This window comes from Stomoxys calcitrans, chromosome 5 (assembly GCF_963082655.1).
Source record: "Stomoxys calcitrans chromosome 5, idStoCalc2.1, whole genome shotgun sequence".
NCBI lineage: Eukaryota > Metazoa > Arthropoda > Insecta > Diptera > Muscidae > Stomoxys > Stomoxys calcitrans.
In genome coordinates this window covers 139,144,229-139,170,233 of record NC_081556.1, presented here as the reverse complement: position 1 = coordinate 139,170,233, position 26,005 = coordinate 139,144,229, and the positions used below count along the sequence as shown (strand labels likewise).

The following is a 26,005-nucleotide window of genomic DNA, read 5'->3' as shown; positions in this document are numbered from 1 at the left end:
CATATTCATTCCGAAAGCAGGAAAATCCTACCACACGAAGGCGAAAGATTTTCGTCTTATTAGTCTGTCATCCTTTATGCTGTAGACTCTTGAGGGGTTGATAGAAACATTTCTGAGGACAAAGATCCCTGGAGATGGTCTGTCGCAGCAGCAGCATGCATATAGTAAAGGCAAATCCTTTGAAACAGCCCTTCACGATCTAGTCGGCTACATAGAGGGTTCTCTCGCTTTCAAGGAATATACAAGGGTGGCATTTCTTGACATTGAAGGTGCTTTCAATAACGCAAAACCGACGTCAATCATGAAGGAGGGTGAGTTTCTAGGCATCAACTATCGTAAGAAAGTTTAATAATAACTTACTTACTGAAAGATGCCTAACGGCTGGCTTGGGATCTGTGGATTTAAAAAGATGGGTCAGCAGAGGAACTCCTCAAGGAGGTTTATTGTCTCCTCTACTTTGGAATATAGCTATTAATAATATATTCTTGTCTCTGGAAGAAAAAGGCGTAAAAGTGGCCGCGTATGCTGATGACGTGGCAATTGCGGTTAGGGGAAAGTTTCCCACCACTCTAAGAGATATACTTCAGGAGGCTCTACGGGCAACTGCAAAGTGGGCTACCGAAAGTGGTATAGGTATAAATCCATGCAAGACAGAAGTAGTTCTTTTTAGCAGGAGATACAAGTTGCCTACAGTGGAACCTATCTCTTTGGGTGGAGAGAATGCTCCACTTACAGAAAGCGCAAAATACCTGGGTGTTTTGCTGGACAGGAAATTGAACTTCAAATCCAACATTTTGGAAAAGGCAAGAAAGGCAACTGTCCTATATACCTGCAAGAAAGCCATAGGGGGTTTAGACCGCGTGTCATATGCTGTAGTTGTCAGACCTATAATGCTATATGGTGTTGTGGTCTGGTGGACGACGCTTCAAAAGTCCACCTACTGTTCAATACTCAACCGGATCCAAAGGATGGCTTGTTTGCGCATCACAGCCGCACTGAGGGGCACACCATTTGATGCACTGAAATTAACGCTACATCTTATGCCTATGGACATTGTGGCTACCATGATTGCAGCGACCACTGCCGTGAGGTTAAGCGAATTTTTTTTGTGTGCCACTATTCACGATACAGCCGATTGTGATATCGTATATCCCTCGTGTAGACTTCTATACGAATGGTTCCAAACTAGACAACCAGGTGGGCTTTGTGATGTACTTTAAAGATCTAGAACTGGTCATATCGAAAAGGTAACCCGACCACTGCAGTGTGTATCAAGCGGAGATCCTTTCAATTAAAGAAGTGGTGAAATGGCTAAGATATAATGTCATAACAATGATTAGCATAAAATTCTTCTCAGACAGCCAGGTAGCCACTAAATCCCTGAAATAATTCAAATGCATAACTGAGCTAATAAGGGTGAACAAGAAAGGGGGGATTCCAGTTAGACGTAGAGTGGGGATTGAGTTATCGTTTGATGTGCAGAGATGAGATGAGAAAAGAGAGGCAATGACGTCACCGGTGGAGTCCATGGTGGTGGGTTCCCAATATTCAGTCTCGCCGAACTTTTAACTTATTTTTTTTTTGCAATACAATACAATGTCAAGGACATTGACCTTCAAGACCTAATTCAAGTCTGATTTATCACTCATTTACCGCATTATATTTCCGTTTTCTCTTTTGTCGTTGTAGGTCCACAACAAATAGAATAATTTGATACAACTGCATTGTCACAATTTATTTCAGTTTTTTTATCACTCCAAAAAAATGAAATCCGTCAAATATTTGTACGTGTTTTATTCATTGCCAGAGATTTATCAAAACTGGTAGCATTTTGTTAAAATTGTGCTAAACAGTGAGATAAATACCTACAAAATTAAAAAATTCCTGCCTTCCAACCCATAAAAATGGTTCATTCATAAAGAGAAAGGGAGAGAATGATACTAAGTCTAAATGCTTATCTGTACAGAGATAGCGGTGGCAAATACTAGTACATATTCTATGAGATCTTCAAAATGATAAGCAACACGATAAAATGGAACTTTTTAACTAGGCAAATAAATAATATAATAATTGGATTGTTTTAAAGTGAAAACACTGTCCATTAGTACAAATCCACAGGTACATACATACACTCAGAAAAATGATTATCGTAATTAGGAGTTAATTGCATAATACTCGTAAGTCCATGATATTTATCAACGATTAGTTAAAAATTCCTTAAGAGTGAGAAAATAAACTAACGACTCGTAAGTATAGATAAAATAGCGTACAATTCAGGTGGATTTAGTAATTTTCCTTAAACGATCAATTTTGAAATAAAGCTAGAATTTTACTAAACTTTGGCAAAAGCATATCTTCAACGATGACGATTATATATTTTCTGAAATTTATTACTGCATGAACTGCTTAGAGAGATAAAGATTTTTAGTTCACTATAACTAAAACGTTCATTCCCATTCCCATTTCCCATTGAGTTCACTAATACAAGCTCGAAACTAAGAAAAATTTAATAAACACACTTCTAATGGTGAGACATTCGGAGGCCACCGTAGCCCAGAGGTTGGCATGAACGCTGAACGCCTGGGTTCGAATCCTGGCGAGACCATCAGATAAAATTTTCTAAGCGTTTGTTTTCCTCTCCTAATGCTGGCAACATTTGTGAGGTACTATGCCATGTAAAACTTCTCTCCAAAGAGGTGTCGCACTGCGGCACGCCCTTCGGACTCGGTTTTAAAAAGGAGGCCCCTTATCATTCAGCTTAATCTTGAATCGGACTTCACTCATTGATATGTGAGAAGTTTGCCCCTGTTCTTTAGTGGAATGTTAATGGGTAAAATTTGCATTTACAATGGTGAGGCATTGCGTCTATAAATAGAACATGACAAAGCTGAACAAAATAAACATGGTCTTCTTTGATGAAAATAAGTGAAACAAGTAAAAAGGCGTTAAGTTCGGCCATGCCAAACCGTGTATACCCACCACCTCAGGTATATATGTAAACCATCTTTCGCCATAATCCGGTGAAATATGTAATTTTAAGCTATATCGAAATATGGTCCGATTTGGACCAAATTCGACACCGATATTGAGGGGTCTAATAAGTACAAGTCAATGTTCAATTTTGTAGAACAAAATATTGGTCTTTTTAGTAGAAATATCCAAATATAGACCGATCTGAACCATAAACGACACGGATGCCGAAATCCTAACATAAGAAATTTCAGCGAAGTCGGATTATAAATGTGCCTTTGATGGGGTCAAGACTTCAAATCGAGTGATCGGTCTATAAGGCAGCTATATCCAAATCTGGACCGATCTGAGCCATATCGCAGAAAGATGTCGAGGGGCCTAATACAACTCACTGTCCCAAATTTCGGTGATATCGCACAATAAATGCGCCTTTTATGGGCCTAAGACCTTAAATCGAGAGATCGGTATATATGGCAGCTATATCCAAATTTGCACCGATCTGGGCCATATTGCAGGAAGATATCGAGGGGCCTAACACAACTCACTGTCCCAAATTTCGGCGACATCGAACAATAAATGAGGCTTTTATGGACCCAAGACCTTAAATCGAGAGATCGGTCTATATGGCAGCTATATCCAAATCTGGACCGATCTGATCCATATTGCAGAAAGATATCGAGGGGCCTAACACAACTCCCTGTCCTAAATTTCGGCGACATCGCACAATCAATGCGTCTTTTATGGGCCCAAGACCATAAATCGAGAGATCGGTCTATATGGCAGCTATAGCCAAATATAAACCGATCTGGGCCATATTGCAGGAAGATATCGAGGGCCCTAACACAACTCACTGTCCCAATTTTCGGCTACATGGCACAATCAATGCGTTTTTTATGGGCCCAAGACCTTAAATCGAGAGGTCGGTTTATAAGGCAGCTATATCCAAATTTGTACCGATCTGGTCCATATTGCAGAGAGATGTCGAGGGGCCTAGCACAACTCACTGTCTCAATTTGCGGCGAAATGGGACAATAAATGCGCCTTTTATGGGCCCAAAACCTTATATCGAGAGATCGGTCTATATGGCAGCTATATCCAAATCTGGACCGATCTGGTTCATATTGCAGAAAGATGTCGAGGGGCCTAGCCCAAATCATTGTCCCAAATTTCGGCGAAATCGGCTAAATATTTGCCTTTTATGGGTCCAAGAGCTTAAATCAAGAGATCGGTCTATAAGGCAGCTATATCCAAATATAGACCGATCAGGGCCATATTGCAGAAAGATATCGGGGGGCCTAACACAACTCACTGTCCCAAATTTCACCAAAATCGGATAATAAATGTGGCTGTTATGGGCCTAAGACCCTAAATCGGCGGATCGGTCTATATGGGGGCTATGTCAAGATATAGTCCGATGTACCCCATCTCCAAACTTAACCTACTTATGGACAGAAAAGGAATCTGTGCATAGTTTCAGCTCAATATCTCTGTTTTTAAAGACTGAAGCGTGATTTCAACAGACAGATGGACAGACAGGGCTAATATTGTGTTGCCCAAAAAGTAATTGCGGATTTTTTAAAAGAAAGTAAATGCATTTTTAATAAAACTTAGAATGAACATTAATCAAATATACTTTTTTAACACTTTTTTCTAAAGCAAGCTAAAAGTAACAGCTAATAACTGACAGAAAAAAGAATGCAATTACAGAGTCACAAGCTGTGAAAAAATTTGTCAACGCCGACTATATGAAAAATCCGCAATTACTTTTTGGTCAACCCAATATGTGGCCAATTGGATGTTTCGGAGTGTTCGGAAGAAGCGATTTTTTCAACAATGCTCTGTGGGAAGTTGAAAGTGGACTAATACTTTGTATAAACAATTTCGTAGCTATAAAAAATTGTTGAACACGTAACGAGCATTTTTTTATATGTATACTTCCATCCACTTGAATAGCACCTCCTGCTATATTAAACTAAATTGCCAATCAAGTTGTAAAAACTTCTCTCCAACAAAATTTGCGCTACGCATTTATCAACCGATCTTTTTAAATGTACGGTTTTTGATCGAATTTCAATATTTCAGTTTTAAGCAAATTCTAGTCTCGATGACTTAGCCTGCATATCCAATGTGGTGTAGGGTATAAAAAGATCGGCTTCCCCCTACTTTAGCCCTTCCTTACTTGTTTTACTTTATGTTAAGGGATATAAATTGAAGCAGACTAGATCTTCAACTTTTCGTCCTATTTATAAAGACTAAAATATTTTCTTATCAAGTTTGAAATAACATTGAAAGTAAGAAAGCAGTAAAGGCTTGGAAATTTTATACCACAATATAGCCATTGGAAGCAAAACAAAACTCAATATGCCTAACATTACCGACATAAATTGGACCCAAATAATAAATACAATAAGTAAGTTGAAGACTAAAACATAAAATAATCCCTACAGGACAATTTCTTTAATTCTAGTCCAAATGTATCTACAAAATACCACCATCTGCGTATTATGGCCCACGGAGGGTGACTTTACTTTGGAAATCAATGATGTCCCAGCTTCTTGCGGCGTGATCAACATTTATACACCCAAACTAAATTCATCCTTCGACAAGGACCTTATAGATTATGAAAAACTTCAACAAAAATTCGTTTAACTGTAAAGTTGACCATATCTATAGAAAAGTCACATTGTGAGGTAAACCATTATCAAAAATGTCTTTTTGTGTTTTGTAAAATTTTTTTAATATTTTTCAGAGCTTCTTGGTATTCGAAAGTGACATACTGCCTTTTATTGAAAGCTTCAAGAATGCTAGCCGATATTCGGAGTGGCGTTCCAAGAGAAATCATTTCATATTTGCCACTTCGAAGGAGGTACAAGAGTTTATAACGGAAAAGGAAATTTTTTTTAAAGGTAAAACACATAATATAAAATAATTGTTGAATTGAATTTTCATAGAAATTTTGGTAAAAATTTTATGTTGTTGGTATATATTGTTTTTAATTTTCTCTTTTTTTTTTTTGTAAATAATTTTGCTAAGTTAAATTATTTTTGTAGGAATTTTCCCAAAATGTCATACTTATAAAAAATTACCCACTGTCAAGGGTGATGATTCTCTGTCTGATGCATAGGCCGATTGGGAACGATTAGATGGTAAGACTCTCTAAGTCTTGTAGACGAATTGGCAAAATTGAAAAAACGGCGAAGTTTGAAACACAAGTTACGATGATCAACTGCATTTACCCGGCACAGGATAGCTGCGAGCACCACACAAGCTGGAACTTTGAGCTCCAATTTGTATGGTGTTCATTTCTGTCATAAAAAGCTTAGCTGCGAGCCACCAGGCCCGTCCACAGGTTGCGGATAGTGGAATGCTCCATATGGAGTAGCTTCAACGGCAGTCGCGAACAATCTGCGGTATCGAGCGGAGAGTCTCAGTGAGAGGGCGGGCGGCACCGGCTCTTACACAAATACTGGGTGCCTATGATGCTCGATATGACAATGCGATTTATTGGCGCCTTTAGATGACCAATGACCAGCCTGTTTCCGCGGCGATCGGTCATTTGGACCGGAACGAGCTTGCGCACTTACAGCTGGAGCTTGACGAGGATCTATTAAAGCGCTTGTGCAACTGTGGGCAGCGCAGAAACCCAACTGCACAGTCATTAATAACGATTCGCGATTGAGAAACTCCGAGAAGTCTCAAATACTTTAGAAAGGTAGGATAAGATTGCTATTGGCCAAAATTCCGTGTTTGGATTGGCAACCGGAATTATCTTGCCATGTTTCCAAGAACTGGGATAGTCGCCAGAACTCAGTAATGTTATATTGGGTTGCCCAAAAAGTAATTGCGGATTTTCCATATAGTCGACGTTGACAAATTTTTTCAACGGCTTGTGACTCTGTAATTGCATTCTTTCTTCTGTCAGTTATCAGCTGTTACTTTTAGCTTGCTTTAGAAAAAAAGTGTAAAAAAAGTATATTTGATTAAAGTTCATTCTAAGTTTTATTAAAAATGCATTTACTTTCTTTTAAAAAATCCGCAATTACTTTTTGGGCAACCCAATAGAAGTAAATAAAGAAAGGCAACAGGCCAGGGAGAAGTATCCGCACAAACTTCCGGTAAATTCTGTCAGAACCAATAGCATTCGTAGCAAAATTTTTTTAAATCTTCATCATGAGTAATGCATTGGAATTCGGAAATCTTCTCACCTAATTGTACATCATTAGGTTCGTAGAATGAAGGATCAATTTCAATGTCCGGTATATTCAAGAAAAACTAAGAGAGTTCGTCTATGTCGCCATTATAAATCCCAAAAGCTTTCGGTTTCCAACACCTATATCGTTGAGGGCCTTTCATATACTCTTAGAGTCTAGTGCAGAACTGAAATTCGTATAATAATACTCAGTCTTAGCAGAGCTGATGCAATCGTTCACTCTTCTACATGTAGAACGAAATTCCTTGTTAAGTTCCGGCGTGCTGTAACGTTTCCACCTCGAATAAGGCTTATCTATACCTTCCATGGAAGACTTAACAATCGAATTAAACTATGCCTTATTATTCGAGGTACTGCGTTTAGTAGTGGAAACGGTCGCATCATTATAGAAGGGCGAATATTGTTTTGAAGAAATTCAAGTTGTTAATCTACAGAAATTCCACTGCACATACCATTTCAGTTAATTTGAAAGAATTTCTCCTCGAAACGAGTAGGTCCGATTAGTCATATTTAAAGTGAAAACATAAGAAAGGAATGTCAAGTCATGTTTTGAGAAACATGGAGGCGAAACTTGGTCGTACAGTAGAATATTAGGGGATTTGTTGATGAAGAATAAATCCAATAATGTACCAACATTCGAGGAGAAGTGCATAGGGTTTGCATTTTTCGTGGTGTACAAGCCCGTATGTCATTCATCAATGTCGGATTTACGAGTACATTGGCGTTAAAATTGGTTATTACCTCAGTATACCCAGTGAGATGTTCTCTAAGACACTTTGAAGAAGACTAAGATCAATGGTGTTATTTGGTCGAGAAATGCATCCAGTTAGCATATTCTCATTATTGGCTTTAAGTTCAATAAAGACGTATTCAATTTCATCCCCAAAGCTGAATTTCAACTTGAAGGTATTAAAGGTATCCCTAACAAAAATCCCCGTATTTTAAATAAACCATTGGGAATAGAAGAGTGTAGTCAAATTTCAGAAACACATACAATGTCAATACCTGAAACCTCAAATAAATACCTGAATACATCAGTCTTGTTGACTAAGCTCTGTGAATTTATGTAACATATCCGTACCCTTTCTCTTTGTTTTGCTAGAATCCTCACACAATTATGGCCTACAGCATGTCACGATATTTTTGTATTGTGATTACAACTTTCCGTCTTCATCCAACAATCTTTTGCTAAAATGAAATGCTTCCGGAGTGGTCTGGTGGACGGATAAAGAGATTAATTGTGTCGTGTGATCCCTGGTTGCATGCGGGACACACATCCTGCATTTTAGCGTTTGCCCTTGCCAAAAGGAGTTTACGTGGCTTAATATATCGGATCATTCTTAGGAAGAACTACTTTAGTGAGTAGTATAGAGGTTTGCTTCTACTTCGTCGTCATGAATGCTGTGGTGGTCTGCCCTATACGTTGCCTTATCTAAAGTCCTACTTTTATGGAGCTAGAACTTGAAGATCTAATCGACATTTTTGGTAGGCGGCCGCCTTTCTTGGAGTTTAGGACGGTTGCTGGACATTGTGCTGCCGAAAGCGACTTGCTGCAAAATGGGGCACGAAGAATTTTGAGTAATTCATGGTCTGAAGTGCAATGTTGCAAATTTGCCAACGAATATTCCATAAAGGAACAGGCAGAAAACTTTTGGCATATCAGTGAGTGCTGCCCGATACGATACGATTAAGCTCAATGATATGGAACCTTCAATGATATGGAATGCCACTTAGCGACATCTCTTTATACATATAGGTCTAAGAGTATTAAAATATGAACCACTTTTAATGTTACCTATGAATATTCATTTGCCAATTCTGGAATTTTCGTCTTTTATTGTCAGATTTATTTTTGGGGAAACATTTTACAAATTTCATTTTTATAGAATATATTGCCAAACATTAATTTTTATAAAAAAAAGAAAAGTTTTATTTATTTATTTTTTTTATATGGGTTGCCCAAAAAGTAAATGCGGATTTTTTAAAAGAAAGTAAATGCATTTTTAATAAAACTTAGAATGAACTTTAATCAAATATACTTTTTTTAAACTTTTTTTCTAAAGCAAGCTAAAAGTAACAGCTGATAACTGACAGAAGAAAGAATGCAATTACAGAGTCACAAGCTGTGAAAAAATTTGTCAACGCCGACTATATGAAAAATCCGCAATTACTTTTTGGGCAACCCTATATGAAAAAATTTTTTAATTTTTTTTACATGATTTTATTACGATTCTTAAAAAGATTGACTATAAACTTTTCTAAGTTGATTACTTTACCAAATATTTCGAATTTCAGATCAACCTTATATATTGGTAGTTTTTGCCCAACCAACAAATCCAAACATTTTCGAATTAAAAACCAATAAATTCAATGGTCCTAACAGAAGTGAGGCCAGTTCCTTAATCTTCTTGGATAGATTTCATGCTGTCAATAATTCATTTGAATTCAATCAAAATCTATTCCCAGATAAAATAAGAAATTTACAAGGACGTGAAGTTATTGTAGCTGGTTTCGATTATCATCCTTATTTTGTTATCAAATATGTTCAGGAGCAGAATAACTCATATGATTTGGCGTTTGGCAGCTCGGATGAGGGCAGAGTGCAAATTGATGGCACCGAGACTAGGGCCATATTGACAATGTGCGAAATCCTAAACTGCACAGTTTTGATAGATAGCTGTAAGTCTTGTTTGATTTTTACCAAAAATGTTTGTTGTTTATTTCATAAGGAACTTTCTTAGCTGAAGCCAACGATTGGGGCGAAGTTTATGCCAATTTGTCTGGTGAGGCCAGTTTGGGCATGGTGGCTAAAGGGACGGCGGAAATTTCCGTGGGAGCAATGTATTCATGGTGAGGTCAAACATTAAAAACAAAAGTACAAATTTGGTAAAGTTATGAATAAATTAAAAAAAAAAATGGAACAGTTTTAGAACCATTTAAATTAAAAAAAATGTTTTTTATATTAAAAAAAAAGTTAAATTTAAAAAATAAAAAAAAAATCAACAACAAAAAATTACTTTTGTTGTTTTCTCTCCAAAGTCGAGTTTAATTACCTAAGAATTATAAAATTTTTCAATTAGAAAACTACTTTAATTTTTTTATATATAATAAAATCTAAAATATGAAAAAATAAAATTTTTAAAATTAAGTAAAAAATGTATCTAATATTTATTTCCTGAATGAGATTTCAATGTTTTGTTTCTTAATTTCAGTTTTTTTTTTTTATTAAGATTTTATTAATTTTTTTTTTTTTTTTGATTTATTCTTTAGGGATGATATGTATTTACGTCTTGACATGTCCACGTATTTGGTGCGCACAGGTGTGACATGTCTGGTACCAGCTCCAAAGTAAGTTGTAACTAAATTTCTAGTGGAGTTAGAAGAGAATTGGATATAAACTTGTATGCATGGCAGACTATTGGCCACTTGGCTTCTGCCTTTGCAGCCGTTTCAGCTCACCCTGTGGTTAGCCGTCTTAGCATACTTATGCCTTGAATGGCTAAGCCTCTCGCTGACACATCGCTGCGAGTCTTGGTTTCATTCTAATAAGAATCTTACATGGATGGAGAGCATAGTGCATGGCTTTGTAACAACCCTAAAATCATTCATCTCCCAAATGGATTCAGGATATGTGCGCTCGCAAACCATGAGGGTGTTACTTTTTACATGCTTCTTAAATAATCTCATCATAACGAGCATTTACGATGGAGGATTGGCTAGTATTCTAACAATTCCAAGGTAAGTTAAAGTGGGATTATATAGGTGAGACATTAATTAAAGCATTAACTTTTTAGTTATGGCGAGGCTGCTGATACAGTGCATAGAATGTTGTCACACAAACTGCAATGGGTGGCAAATTCAGAGGCTTGGGTTTCAACCATACGCAAATCTGACGATGTAAGTAGATTGAGTTCTACAGTATTGCCATTTGGTAGGTAGTTCAATTCGGACCATAAATGAATTGAATGTTGAAGACCATAGTAGAAGTCATTGGGTCACATATTTCAGTTCATTCGGATAAGTATTGCGCCTTGCAGGGGCTCAAGAAGCACCATCGGGAGATCGGTTTATATGGGAGCTGTATCAGGTTATAGATCGATTGAGACCATATTGGATACGTATGTTGAAGGTTATGAGAGAAGCAATTGTACAAAATTTCAGCCAAATCGGATGAGAATTGCGCCCTCTAGAGGCTTAGGAAGTCTAGATCACAGATCGGTTTATATGGCAGCTATATCAGGTTATTGACCTATTTGAACCATACCTAGCACAGTTGTTGGAAGTCATTACAGAACACTTCATGAAAATTTGGAGCTATATTGGCTCAAGATCCAAGATTGGTTTATAGGACAGCTATACCAGATTATGAACCGAATTAAATCATACCAAGCACAGTTGTTGAAACTGATATCAAAACACTACGTGCAAAATTTCAGTTAAATCGGACGAGAATTGCGCCCTCTAGAGGCTCAAGAAGTCAAGAACCAAGATCGGTTTATATGGCAGCTATATCAAAACAGGGACCGAATGAAACCATACTTAGCCTAGTTTTTGGAAGTGCTACTAAGACACTACGTGGAAAATTTCAGTTAATTCGGACGAAAATTGCGCCCTCTAGAGGCTCAAGAAGTCAAAACCCAAGATCGGTTTATATGCCAGCTATATCAAAACATGGACCGATAAAAACCATACTTTGCGTAGTTGTTGGAAGTGCTACCACAGCACTACGTACAAAATTTCAATAAAATCGGATGAGAATTGCGCCTTCTAGAGGCTCAAGAAGTCAAGAACCAAGATCGGTTTATATGGCAGCTATATCAAAATATTGACCGATAAAAACCATACTTTGCGTAGTTGTTGGAAGTGCTACCAAAGCACTACGTGGAAAATTTCAGTTAATTCGGACGAAAATTGCGCCCTCTAGAGGATCAAGAAGTCAAGACCCAAGATCGATTTATATGGCAGCTATATCAAAACATGGACCGATATGGCCCATTTACAATCCCAACCGACCTACACTGAAAAGAAGTATTTGTGCAAAATTTCAAGCGACTAGCTTTACTCCTTCCAAAATTAGCGGGCTTTCCGCAGACAGACGGACGGACGGACAGACAAACGGACATGGCTAGATCGACTTAAAATGTCATGACGATCAAGAATATATGTACTTTATGGGGTCTTAGACGCATATTTCGAGGTGTTACAAACAGAATGACGAAATTAGTATACCCCCATCCTATGGTGGAGGGTATAAAAAGAAACTGAATCAAAATATGAATATACATTTTAGTGAAAAGATTTTTTAATATCAAATTTTGAAGAATTTTCCTAAAAATGTCAACTTTGGTTATGAATTGTTTACCCAAAATTTTGTAAATTTGTTTTCAATTTTTCTCTTCTCAGCCCCTTCTCAATGGTATTTTGGAAAATTTCGATATATACCCCGATGAGAAAATAGAAGAATTGGCTGTTTCAGCTGCTGACTATGGATTTACTTTGGAACGTTTGCCTTTCGGTATGAACAAACTTGAGAGGCCTACAAAAAGACTATTTTATATTCACTTTTTACCATTCTTTTCCTAGGACACTTTGCCATTGGTAACTATTTGACTTCAGATAGCATAGATAGCATGAAAATCATGCAAGAAGATCTCTATAACCAATATTCTGTGGCCTTTGTATCACGTTGCTGGCCTTTGCTTAGTCAATTTGATGATTTGCTGTATTGGTGGCATTCAGCCGGTCTCGACAAGTATTGGGAATGGCGTGTGGTAGCCGACAATATGAATATGCAAAAACAAAAGCAGTTGGAGGCTAGCATTTATTCCTATAGGGAAGATATTGGTCCTGTCAAATTGGCAATGTCCAATTTTGTGGGAATTCTGATGATATGGCTTATAGGCATTTTAATATCTTTGGGGGCATTTGTTTACGAATTGCTGAGAGGATGTGGCAATAGAATTTATAGAAAAAGAATTCGCAAAGTAACAACAAGGAAATGATGTATATAAAATGTTAAAAGCGTTTGTGGGGTATGCTTTTCTACAAAAGAAGCAGGCTTATATAAGCAAACAGTTGCTCTTAAAATATACAAAACTATTAAAAAAATGTAAAAAAATAAGAAAAAAGTTTTAAAAGTAAAAAAAAAAAATAAGAAAAAAGTTTTAATAGTAAAAAAAATAAGAAAAAAAGTTTTAAAAGTAAAAAGAAAAACAAAATTTTATAGTAAAAAGATATTAAAAAGGAAAAAATAAAAAAAAAAAATATTTTATGAAAATACTAGCTGGACTGGGGCCGCTTCGATGCGCCTTCTTTAACTCTTTAATATCTACTTAGGGGACACTTCGCCCTGAATGTGGCTATCGTACTACTGTAGCCTATGTCCACCTATGATGCTGAACGCCTGCTGGTTTTCCCCTCTTAATGCTGGCGACATTTGCGAGGTACCATACCATGCATGGTCATTGAAAAAAATTCTCCCCAAAGAGGTGTCGCACTGCAGCACACCGTACGGACTCGGCTATAAAAAAGGCCCCTTATCGTTGATAAACTCAACTTGATTTGGGAAGCACTCATTGATGTATGAAAAGTTAGCCCCTGCTCGGTTCCTGGGCAAATTTTTACTCTACCCCCAATTGTCTTTAATTTAAATTTACGTGCTCTCTGGGCCACTCAGTTGATTACTCCGCTGCGGGTTAGGTCTCTTTTGGCAAAGACTTTTCTTGTTCCTGGCATTCTCTATGGCTGTGAGTTGTTTGCTAATTGCGACTCGGTAAGTAGACGTAAGCTAAACACCTTTTTTAATAGCGTTACTTTAATTATAAGAATTTTATATTCTTGTTGTACGGGTGTAAATAAATAAATTACAAATTACAAATTGGTTTTATTGGTCCACTTGTGATTTAAGGTGGTATTTTTGGGGTAATTGGGAGGGTCCGCCCCCTCGCCGATATCAACAAATTATAAAGCATATTTCTTCTTCTTGCTGACCATATTCGTAATCTACTCCCGAATACCTTTCATTTGAGTCCCATATTGGCATGACCGTCAAATAAACCCATTTTAAGGGGTTTCGGGGCTGGGGCGGCCCCCGGGTACTTTGACCCAACTTTTATTATGAAATTCGTACTCTACTCTTGAATACCTTTCATTTGAATCCCATGTTGTCCCGATCGCTCCACTTTTATTTTTGGGTAGTACATTTGGGGTAAGGGGGAGGGTCCGCTCCCCCTGTCGATATCAAAAAATTATATAGCCTATGTTTCCTTCCAGATTAACCTTAACAATCTGTGAAAATTTCAAGGTAATCGGTTCAGCCGTTTTTGAATCTATACGGAATAAACAGGTTGTAGGAAGAGAGGAGGTCACCTTACCTTGTGCCTTAATGAACATAACTACCAAAGCAGCTGAATTTGCATTTCTTGCACAATTTCTTAATTCATGCAATAACTACCACTCGTATTTTGTCCATTTCAAAAAACTTAGACAATTATGAATAATTCCAGTAATCCTAAGCCCCTTAACGAAACCCCCTAACCTGAATTATTTTATACTTTTGCTGCTTTTTTTAATTGAACAATTTGCATTTGGGAATTCAAAAATCCTCTTAAAATTTAATACTTTTATGTAAATGGGTTTCTATTTAACAAATAATTCACCAAAACCAAAAAAAAAAAAACCACGAAAGACAAAATGACTTTATTGTCGCAAGTAAACAAAAATTAACTTGGCCATAATTGCATAGCAAATAAAGATAACCATTTGAAAAAGACGATTCCATGTTGCAATGTAGGTTTTATGGCAACAATAAAAACGATTTGGGACCTCTAATCAAAACTAGACGAAGACATTTATGGCATATTGCAAAATACCATTGGCCAAGGAGGAAAGTAAAAAAAAATCTCCAAAAAAATGGATCCCATTGCCAACATAAATTGGACAACAATTATTAATATGATAAGTAAGTTGGGAATTAAAAATAAAAATACTCAAAAAATGAAAAAATAATTTCTTTAATTTTAGTCCAAATGTATCTGCAAAATACCACCCTATGTGTATTATGGCCCTCTGAGGGAGACTTCACTATGGAAAGCAAAGATTTTGGTTTTACTGCCGATGTGGTCAACATTTATGTGCCAAAACTAAACTCATCCTTTGATAAGGACATTATAGATTATCCAAGTCAGTTTTCTACAAAAGAAGCAGGCTTATATAAGCAAACAGTTGCTCTTAAAATATACAAAACTATTAAAAAAATGTAAAAAAATAAGAAAAAAGTTTTAAAAGTAAAAAAAAAAAATAAGAAAAAAGTTTTAATAGTAAAAAAAATAAGAAAAAAAGTTTTAAAAGTAAAAAGAAAAACAAAATTTTATAGTAAAAAGATATTAAAAAGGAAAAAATAAAAAAAAAAAAATATTTTATGAAAATACTAGCTGGACTGGGGCCGCTTCGATGCGCCTTCTTTAACTCTTTAATATCTACTTAGGGGACACTTCGCCCTGAATGTGGCTATCGTGCTACTGTAGCCTATGTCCGCCTATGATGCTGAACGCCTGCTTAAAGCGGTGGTTATCCCCTCTTAATGCTGACGACATTTGCGAGGTACCATACCATGCATGGTCATTGAAAAAAATTCTCCCCAAAGAGGTGTCGCACTGTGGCACACCGTACGGACTCGGCTAAAAAAAAGCCCCTTATAGTTGATAAACTCAACTGGAATCGGAAAGCACTCATTGATGTATGAAAAGTTAGCCCCTGCTCGGTTCCTGGGCAAAATTTTACTCTACTCCCAAATGTCTTTCCTTTGAGCCCCATATTTTTGTATTGGTAAATATTTCGGGTTTAGGGGATATTTCGGGGGTGGTCACTTGGCCATCAAAGTAAATATAAGATTCGTGCTCTACTTTCAGAAACATTTCCTATGGGTCCCATAATGGCTTGATCGATAAATAAGTTGTGTTTGAAGGTGGGGTGGACCCCAGGGTCTTTGACCCGAAAATCAATATAAATTTCCCGAAAATCAATAAATTGCCACCCCACCACCGTAGCGCAGAGGTTAGCATGTCCGCCTATGACGCTGATCGCTTGGGTTCGAATCCTGGCAAGACCATCAGAAAAAAAATTTCAGCGGTGGTTTTCCCCTCCTAATGCTGGCAAACATTTGTGAGGTACTATGCCATGTAAAACTTCTCTCCAAAGAGGTGTCGCACTGCGGCACGCCGTTCGGACTCGGCTATAAAAAGGAGGCCCCTTATCATTAAGCTTAAACTTGTATCGGACTGCACTCTTTGATATGTGAGAAGTTTGCCCCTGTTCCTTAGTGGAATGTTCATGGGCAAAATTTGCAATTTGCATTGCCACCCCAAATAGCTTTTATATAATAGGGAGGTATTTTAGGATGGAACGGCTCCCCAAACACATGGCTCTATATTGTCGTGATATATCCATTTGGCGGGTTTTGGGCTGTCCCCGCGGCACCCCTATCCAACAATAGAAACCATGTTATTTTTGGGGATTGTTAGAGTGTAAAAAATTTGGAACTAATCGCATCGCCGAGATCTGGTATTTTTGAATTTAGGGTAATGAGAACTGCTTTTTAGGGGATACCTTTCGACTTAAATATGGATATCAAATTCATGTTCACTCCCAAATCCCTTTACTTTGAACCCCCTTTTTGTCATGGTGGGTAAGTATGAACCGTTTGGAGGGTGTTTTGGGGCTGGGGAGGCCACCGGAACCTGAAAATAGATATCAAATTTGTTGTTTACTCCCAAATACCGTTGATTTGAGCTCCACATTGCTATAGTCGGAAATGAAGTTCAGTTTAAATCACCCCCCAAACTGAACTTCATTTCCGACTATAGCAATGTGAAGCTCAATTCAACGGTATTGGGGAGTAAACAACGAATTTGATATCTATTTTCAGGTGCTGTTGGCCTCCCCATCCCCAAAACACCCTCCAAACGGTTCATACTTATCCACCATGACAAAAAGGGGGTTCAAAGTAAAGGGATTTGGGAGTGGACATGACTTTGATATCCATATTTGATTTACCCCCAAAATTAGATATCAAATTCGTTTTCTACTCTCAAATACCTTTCATTTGAGTCCCATATTTCCATAATGAGTTAATAAATCTATTCAACGTATTTTTAGGAGGAAAAGAGCCACGTTGACTTGAACGCAAATTTTAATGTCATATTCGTAATCTACTCCCAAATATCTTTCATTTAAATCCTATATAGCCATGGTCCGCTGCCCATTTGGGGGTATTTGGGGGTAAGGCGACCTCCCATGACATGGATCTAATTTTCTATGCCATATTTGTAATCTACTGCCGGATACTTTTCATTTGAGTCCCATATTGATAGGAACATCGAATATTTCTGTTTAGAGGAGTTTTTGGGTTGGGCGGCCCGCTGGGTACTTGGACTCAAAATTTAATACGATATTCATTTTCTAGTCTCCAATACCATTCATTTGATACCCATATTATGCCCATCAGTTTTCTTTTTGTTTTGGGTGACGTTTATGGTGTAAGGGTTAGGGTCAGCCACCATCCGAAATCTAAAAATTATATGGTTGCCCAAAAAGTAATTGCGGATTTTTTAAAAGAAAGTAAATGCATTTTTGATAAAACTTAGAAAGAACTTTAATCAAATATACTTTTTTACACTTTTTTTCTAAAGCAAGCTAAAAGTAACAGCTGATAACTGACAGAAGAAAGAATGCAATTACAGAGTCACAAGCTGTGAAAAAATTTGTCAACGCCGACTATATGAAAAATCCGCAATTACTTTTTGGGCAACCCAATATAACCTGTTTCCTTTTTTTTGATTCTACGGAACAAACAAACAAACTGAGTCTTATATAGTCACGAAGGGTCATATGCCTATTTGGGGAGTTTTTAGGGGGTGGAGTGACCCCCTATACCTCGATCTGATTTTGTATGCCAGATTCGTAATCTACTCCCTAATACCTTACATTTAAGCCCCATATTGATATGGACGACCAATTTTTCTGTTTTTAGACATTTTGGGTTTAGGGCGACTTTCTGGGTACTTGGACCAAATTTTTAATACCATATTCGTATTCTAATCTTCAATACCTTTCATTTGATATCCATACATAGGAATTGGGAAATATACTAATGGATGTTCAACAAACTTGAACATCAATAGGCTAAATGATGCCTTTGTTAATGTCTCACAGATCCCAGTTGATCCCTATTTCTATGGCTTCAATATCTCCCCCTCTCTCGATGACGACTCTGGTTTTGGCTTCAGCTGTATTGGTCCCGCCGATGTCCTTCAGTGTGTCTAAAGCTGTCGGATCTGATGGCATTGATCCTAGATTTGTAAGACTCTTGCTCCCCCTTATTATTCCTCATGTAACCTATGTTTTCAATAGGATTTTGACCACGAGTTACTTTCCATTAGCGTGGAAACATGCCAAGGTCATCCCACTGCCTAAGAATTCCAACGAATATAGACCAATTGCGATTCTTTGTTACTTGTCAAAGGTTTTTGAGAAATTGTTGTATTTGCAAATCTCGTCTTTTGTCAACGAGAGCTCTTTGTTATATGTAAGACAGTCCGGGTTTCGACCTAACCACAGCTGTGTAACTGCCTTGGCAGAGGTCACTGAGAGGATCAGGGTCAATTTGGAGAATGACAAGATAAATTTCCTTGTTCTTCTTGGCCATTCTAAGGCATTTGACACTGTGGATCATTCCTTGTTATGTGATAAGATGAGACATCTTTACAATTTTTCTTCTACGACCGTTCGTCTTATTTTGTCGTATCTGTCACACCGTACTCAGTCCGTCAGTTATAAGTCTTTTGTATCGTCATCTCTACTTATTTTAAAAGGTGTTCCTCAGGGATCAATTCTGGGTCCTCTTCTCTTTTCATTGTACAATAACGACTTGGCGAGTCAATTGTCTTATTGTGAGGTACATATGTACGCTGACGATGTATAAATATATAACGGCAGTCCGAGGGATGAGATTGCTGAAAACATAAGTCTGCTTAATCATGATCTGTCAAGAGTCAGCACGTGGGCGAAAGCCAATGGCCTGTGTCTCAACCCCGTTAGGTCCAAGTGTGTTGTTATCAGATACAGCTTGTCGCGTTTTTCATGTGATGTCGGTATATTCATTAACGACGCTAGATTGGAAATCGTTTCTCATGCAAAGAACTTGGGCGTGGTTATTAACAGCACTCTGACTTGGAGTAATCATATCGACTCTGTGGTTGGTCAGGGATATTCAAAATTACGTGCTCTCTGGGCCACTCAGTTGATTACTCCGCTGCGGGTTAGATCTCTCTTGGCAAAGACTTATCTTGTTCCTAGCATTCTCTACGGCTGTGAGTTGTTTGCTAATTGCGACTCGGTAAGTAGACGTAAGCTAAACACCTTTTTTAATAGCGTTACTTTAATTATAAGAATTTTATATTCTTGTTGTACGGGTGTAAATAAATAAATTACAAATTACATATTGGCTTTATTGGTCCACTTGTGATTTAAGGTGGTATTTTTGGGGTAACGGGGAGGGTCCGACCCCTCGCCGATATCAACAAATTATAAAGCATATTTCTTCTTCCTGACCATATTCGTAATCTACTCCCGAATACCTTTCATTTGAGTCCCATATTGGCATGATCGTCAAATAAACATTTTTTAAGGGGTTTCGGGCTGGGGCGGCCCCCCGGGTACTTTGACCCAACTTTTATTATGAAATTCGTAATCTACTCTTGAATACCTTTCATTTGAATCCCATATTGTCCCGATCGCTCCACTTTTATTTTTGGGTAGTACTTTTGGGGTAAGGGGAGGGTCCGCTCCCCCTCCCAATATCAAAAAATTATATAGCCTATGTTTCCTTCCAGATTAACCTTAACAATCTGTGAAAATTTCAAGGTAATCGGTTCAGCCGTTTTTGAGTCTATACGGAATAAACAGGTTGTAGGAAGAGAGGAGGTCACCTTACCTTGTGCCTTAATGAACATAACTACCAAAGCAGCTGAATTTGCATTTCTTGCACAATTTCTTAATTCATGCAATAACTACCACTCGTATTTTGTCCATTTCAAAAAACTTAGACAATTATGAATAATTCCAGTAATCCTAAGCCCCTTAACGAAACCCCCTAACCTGAATTATTTTATACTTTTGCTGCTTTTTTTAATTGAACAATTTGCATTTGGGAATTCAAAAATCCTCTTAAAATTTAATACTTTTATGTAAATGGGTTTCTATTTAACAAATAATTCACCAAAACCAAAAAAAAAACCACGAAAGACAAAATGACTTTATTGTCGCAAGTAAACAAAAATTAACTTGGCCATAATTGCATAGCAAATAAAGATAACCATTTGAAAAAGACGATTCCATGTTGCAATGTAGGTTTTATGGCAACAATAAAAACGATTTGGGACCTCTAATCAAAACTAGACGAAGACATTTATGGCATATTGCAAAATACCATTGGCCAAGGAGGAAAGTAAAAAAAAAATCTCCAAAAAAATGGATCCCATTGCCAACATAAATTGGACAACAATTATTAATATGATAAGTAAGTTGGGAATTAAAAATAAAAAAAATTAAAAAATAATTTCTTTAACTTTAGTCCAAATGTATCTGCAAAATACCACCCTATGTGTATTATGGCCCTCTGAGGGAGACTTCACTATGGAAAGCAAAGATTTTGGTTTTACTGCCGATGTGGTCAACATTTATGTGCCAAAACTAAACTCATCCTTCGATAAGGACATTATAGATTATCCAAGTCTTGAGGAAAAATTTGAAAATGATGGTGTTTTCTATAACGATTTAACAGAAAAGTTGACTGTATCTATTGAAAAGTCCCACTGTGAGGTAAATCATTCGTCTATATACTTTTTTCCATAATCTTTTTTTAATTATTAAAAAATTTTTTTATAAGAATGTATTTAAAAAGGCATGAGCGCACAATAAGCCGATACTGGCTTAGGTGTCCGTCTATAGTGACATGGGGCGCTTGAATATCTGCACCCTCTTTTTAACTATACCTAACCTTAAAACATATTTATTTTCTGTTTTTTGTTTTATAAAAATTTATATTTTTATATAAAATCTTTTTTTATAAAAATTAATTTTTCGTTGAAATTCGTTAAACAAATCTTCATCAAAAGTAGCGCAAAAACAGATAAACTTAAATTTGTATAAAATTTTTTTCTGTATATTTTTTTTAATAAATTGTTTACAAAAAAAGAGAGTATTTTTGGTTTTTCATACAAATTAATTCTTTATAAAAAACTATTTTTTTATAAAAACTTATATTTAAAACAATAAATAAAATAAAAACTAAATTAAATTAAATTAAAAATAATAATTTTCTTATGAAAAATTATTTTAAAAAATTTATAAGAAATTATTATTTATTTTTTAAATTTATTTATTTTTAAAAATTTATTTGTTTTAAAAAAATTATTTTTTTAAATTTAATTTAATTTTTTTAATAGAAAATTATTTTTTATATAAATATTTTTGTTTTAAAAAAATGATTTATTTTTTTTATAAAAATTAATTTTTTTATAAAAAAATTAATTTTTTAATAAAAAAATTAATTTTTTAATAAAAATGATTTTTTTTATAAAAATTAATTTTTTTAAAAAGAAATATTTTTTGTAAAAAAAAACGTTTTTTAAAATATAGTTTTTCTAGCAAAAATTTATATTTTTATTAAAAAAAATAAGGGAAAAAAAAATTATTTAATTGTTTAAAAAAAATTATAAACAATATTTTTAAAAATGTTAGTTTGTTTTTATTTATTTTTTTATAATTTTTTTTTAATTTAATTTTTTATAATTTTTTTTTAATAAATTTGTTTTTTTTAATTGTTTCAAAAAATTTATTTTTATTTTTAAAAATAGGGAAAACAAAAATTTAATTTAATTATTTCAAACAAAAAAATTATAAAAATTATTTTTTTTTGTAATTTTTAATTTTATTTTTCATAAGAATTTAATTTTTCCTCCAAATTTTTTTTCTATAAAAATTAATTTTTTATAAACAGGTATTTTTTATGGAAATTAATTTTTATAAAACTTTTTATTTTACAAAAATTAATTTTTATTATTTTTTTTTTTATTTAAATTTTTATTTACGTTTTTTTATAATTTTTTTTCCACAGAGCTTCTTGGTGTTTGACCATGAAATATTGTCATTTGTGGATAGTTTCAAGAATGCCAGTCGTTATTCTGTGTGGCGTTCCAAGAGAAATCATTTTGTATTTGCGACTGCGAATGCAAAGCAGCAGGCTTTATTTGAAAAGGAAATATTTTTTAAAGGTATTTATAAAAAAAAAAAAACAAAAATAACTTTCAAAAGCAATGGAAATTTAAATTAACAAGTAAAAGCGTGCTAAGTTCGGCCGGGCCGAATCTTTTATACCCTCCACCATGGATCGCATTTGTCGAGTTCTTTTCCCGGCATATCTTCTTAGGCCAAAAAGGATATAAGAAAAGATTTGCTCTGCTATTAGAGCGATATCAAGATATGGTCCGGTTTGGACCACAATTAAATTATATGTGGAAACCTGTGGAAAATGTCAGCCAATTCGAATAAGAATTGCGCCATTTGGGGGCTAAAGAAGTAAAAGAGATCGATTTATATGGGAGCTGTATCGGGATATAGACAGATTCAGGCCATATTAGACACGTATGTTGATGGTCATGAGAGGATCCGTCGTACAAAATTTCAGGCAATTCGGATAATAATTGCGACCTCTAGAGGCTCAAGAAATCAAGATCCCAGATCGGTTTATATGGCAGCTATATCAGGTTATTAACCGATTTGAACCTTATTTGACACAGTTGTTGAGAGTAAGAATAAAATACTTCATGCAAAAATTCATTCAAATCGGATGAGAATTACGCCCTCTAGAGGCTCAAGAAGTCAAGACCCAAGATCGGTTTATATGACAGCTATATCAGGTTATGGACCGATTTGAACCATACTTGGCACAGTTGTTGGATATCATAACAAACTACTTCGTGCAAAATTTCATTCCAATCGGATAAGAATTGCGCCCTCTAGTGGCTCAAGAAGTCAAGATTCAAGATCGGTTTATATGGCAGCTATATTAGGTTATTGACCGATTTGAACCTAATTTAACACAGTTGTTGGAAGTCATAGCAAAACACGTCGTGCAAAATTCCAATCGGATAAGAATTGCGCCCTCTAGAGGATCAAGAAGTCAAGACCCAAGATCGGTTTATATGGCAGCTATATCAAAACATGGACCGATATGACCCCTTTACAATAGCAACCGACCTACAATAATAAGAATAATTTCAAGCGGCTAGCTTTACTCCTTCGGAAGTTAGCGTGTTTTCGACAGACAGACGGACAGACGGACATGGCTAGATCGACATAAAATGTCGCGACGACCAAGAATATATATACTTTATGGGGTCTCAGACGAATATTTCGAGTAGTTACAAACAGAATGACGAAATTAGTATACCCCCCATCTTATGGTTGAGGGTATAGAAAGGAATAAAAATTTGCATCTATGAATAATAATATATCGGATATATGTATAGGAGGCCACCGTGGCGCAGAAGTTAGCATATCCGCCTTTGACGCCGAACGCCAAGGTTCAAATCCCGGCGTCAACATGACAAAATTGTTCAACGGTGGTTATTCCCATGTTAATGTTGCCTTCATTTGTGAGGTAAAAAAGGAGGCACCCTGAAACTTTAAATCGGTAGAATGGAATAAATGAATGTATATATTGTCCGATATAGCCCATTTTAAAATTAGTCTGCCTATGGACAAAAGAAGAATCTTTATAAAGTTTTAGCTCAATATATCCATTTATGAAGAGTGTAGGGCAGTTTCAACAGGCAAAGGGACGGACGGAGAGGCAGACGGATGGACAGGGCTACATCGTCTTAGATTTTTACGTCGATCAAGAATACATATACTTTAGGGGATCGGCAACGAATGACTAAATAAAATGAATGTGAACTGAATGAAAAAATTAATATAGTCCGCCTTTTGGTGTTGGGTATAAAAATTGGACAAAGGGGAACAGTCTGCCCCTTTTCAGAGTTCAAGAAATTCTATAACTTTGTATACCTTCCAGACCAACCTACATAATATGTGAAAATTTCAACAGTTGACCCTTCACCATAGAATGGGGGTATACTAATTCCGTCTTTCTGTTTGTAACACCTCGAAATATGCGTCTTAGACCATATCCGTCCATGACGTTGTAAGTCGATCTAGCCCTCTGTCCGTGCGTCCCTCGTTCGTTCGTCTCTCCGCTGTCCGTCCGTCTGTCCGTCCTTCCGTCCGTCCCTCTGTCCGTCCTTCCGCCCGTCTGTCTAACGAAAGCACGCTAACTTTCGAAAAAGGCACCATAGGATGGGGTATACTAATTTCGTCATTCTGTTTGTAACACCTCGAAATTTGCGCCTTAGGCCATATTCGTCCATGACATTTTAAGTCTATCTAGCCATGTCCGTCCCTCTGTCCTCTCTGTCTCTGGTCGGTTGGGATTTTAAATGGGACAAATCGGTTCATGTATTGATATAGCTGCCATATAAACCGATTTTGGGTCTTGACTTTTTGAGCTTTTAGAGGGGTGCAATTCATATCCGATTTGGCGGTTCATGTATTGATATAGCTGCCATATAAACCGATTTTGGGTCTTGACTTTTTGAGCTTTTAGAGGGGTGCAATTCATATCCGATTTGGCTGTAATTTTGCACGTGATGTTCTGGTAGCACTTTCAACAACTGTGCTAAGTATGGTTCAAATCGGTTCATAACATGATATAGTTGCCATATATACCGATCTTGGATCTTATCTTATCCGTTTTGGCTGATATTTCGCATGAGGTGTTTTTTGTTATGACTTCCAACCACTGGGCGAAGCATGGTCCAAATCGGTGTACAAACTGGTATAGCTGCCATGTAAAGATCTTGGATCTTGACTTCTTGAGCCGCTAGAGGGCGCAATTCTTATCCGATTGGGCTATAATTTTGCAGGTAGTGTTCTGGTATCACATTCAACAACTGTGCTAAGTATGGTTCAAATCGGTTCATAACCTGATATAGCTGTCATATAAACCGATTTCCCGAACTTGCTTCTTGCACCCTCAATTTTTATCCGAATGGACTGAAATATAACACAATGACTTCTACAATGTTCGGCATTCAATTCATTAATGGTCCGAATCGGACTATGATTTGATAAAACCCCAATAGCATAACAGTTCTTATTCGTTATTCTTTGTTTGGCTAAAAAGATACACCACGCAAAGAACTCGACAAATACGATCCATAATGGAGGGTATATAAGATTCGGCCCAACCGAACTTAGCTCACTCTTACTTGTTGATTATACATCATCAAATTTGACAATAGACAAAATTTCACTTAGTGTGACTGCTTTCTGATTGCCACTATAATCTTATCAAATCTTTATATTGTTGCCTGCTTTACACCTTAATCAAGCCGTTCGAGGGGTATTTTTGATGATACAATTTCCCGATACTTGATGAATGTCAAGTTCTAAACCTATTCGTCGAAGATGTATCTTTACTTAATCTTCATTTTCAAACTCGCCAGATCCCAGAGATGTGTGCACCAAACTTTACTGGCAACCAAAAAAACCAGAATGTTTTAAAAAAAATTGGGATCATGCAACCTGGGGGGAGCGCCCCACCCAATCGGGCATGTTTACCGATTGGGACTATATGGACATCAAATGAAAGGTATTTGGAAACAGACTACGAATCTTATAAAATAATTTTGCCCTAAGTGTCTAGCG

At 36.3% G+C, this 26,005-nt stretch overlaps 1 protein-coding gene across 13 annotated transcripts in view; it reads right to left on the bottom strand.

Moving 5' to 3' along the window:
• The window catches only part of LOC106089108 (guanine nucleotide exchange factor DBS), a 352,997-nt gene that overhangs the window by 108,260 nt on the left and 218,732 nt on the right, over window positions 1-26,005 (bottom strand). The gene's annotated exons all lie outside the window — the stretch shown is intronic.